This window comes from Panulirus ornatus, chromosome 15 (genome assembly GCF_036320965.1).
Source record: "Panulirus ornatus isolate Po-2019 chromosome 15, ASM3632096v1, whole genome shotgun sequence".
NCBI classification, from domain to species: Eukaryota; Metazoa; Arthropoda; class Malacostraca; order Decapoda; family Palinuridae; genus Panulirus; species Panulirus ornatus.
This window is the reverse complement of record NC_092238.1, coordinates 6,267,448-6,268,808: the sequence shown is the minus strand read 5'-3', so window position 1 is coordinate 6,268,808 and position 1,361 is coordinate 6,267,448.

Here is a 1,361-nt window from a genome sequence, read left to right as displayed (position 1 = left end):
TCTGAAAAAACAAACAAATCCTTTTGTGTGACTGGATGAAATATAAAAAAAATCTCTCCCTCTGTGAATGGAAAAATATAATCCCTCCATAAATGGAAAAGAAGAAAAAAAAATCCCTGAGTGAATGGGGAAAAAAGAAAAGATCTCTGAATGAACCAAAAAAAATTATTTTTTTTTTTTTGTGAATATTTAATCCTCATGGAAGAGGAAAAATATGGGCAATCCAATTCCCTCGGCCTCACCATACCCTCTTGAAAGGGCTATGCGATATTGGGACTCCAAAGGTATTCGGAGAGGGAGACTGAAGTATCCAGATAGTGATGCAAGTTATCGAATATGAACTGGAGGTACACGAGACCCACTGGCTGGGAAAACAGGGCGTATCCGACTGAGTGACTCCAACATCGTCATATGCCGGGCCGCCCGTCCTGGGACACTCTCTCTCTCTCTCTCTCTCTCTCTCTCTCTCTCTCTCTCTCTCTCTCTCTCTCTCTCTCTCTCTCTCTTAGTTATGGGGCCAGAACACCTCGTTTTGGACCTCGTCTCATGTGGCCTGTGTTTCTACGTAACAATTTTCTCTCTCTCTCTCTCTCTCTCTCTCTCTCTCTCTCTCTCTCTCTCTCTCTCTCTCTCTCTCTCTCTCTCTCTCTCTCTCTTTCTCTCTCTCTCCACACACACCGAAGCATCCACCGGCCGCCGTGACTTTCCATACACCGTTTACCCAGCTGGAAATGGCCTCAGATCTCTGATATCAATGGCTGCCACCGTCGTTAGCTTTATTCCATGGTACACGGTCCACCGTGTCGACTTGACGGTCCACCGTGTCGACTTGAATTATTCAGTTCTCATGGCCACGCCACGCTTTATGTTGTCCCTTTTGAATGGTATGTCAGTTCATCTTTCCTTTCCTATCTATACTCACTCCGGCGACAGGTAAAAGGCTTTCCTTGATTTCTCTGTTGGAGTGAGTGCGTATCTGTTTCACAGGAGGATTAGAATGTATTTCACTTCGTAGAGGACTCTTTACCCCCTTTGAAAATGTATGTAGGAAAAAAAAGTTTAAAGGGAAATTGTCCTTAGGGAACTGGCAAGGGACAGTGGGTCGAGAATGAGACAGTAATTCAAATGACCAAGAGAGAAAAGATATTGAATGTCTCCTTTTATCAATAGTTCCATTACCTCGCCTTTAATGACGGTCTGTTTGGAAAGCTTCCTGCTGATTGGATACTGTTAGGGATAAGTTATAGGAAAATCCTTTCCACGTTCTGTGGATATTGCTACATGTTCACGATGACCTGAGGCAATGGCAGAAGTGGAGGCTGCACCGAATGGCAAAATTGATCAAATATTTTCACAAAACT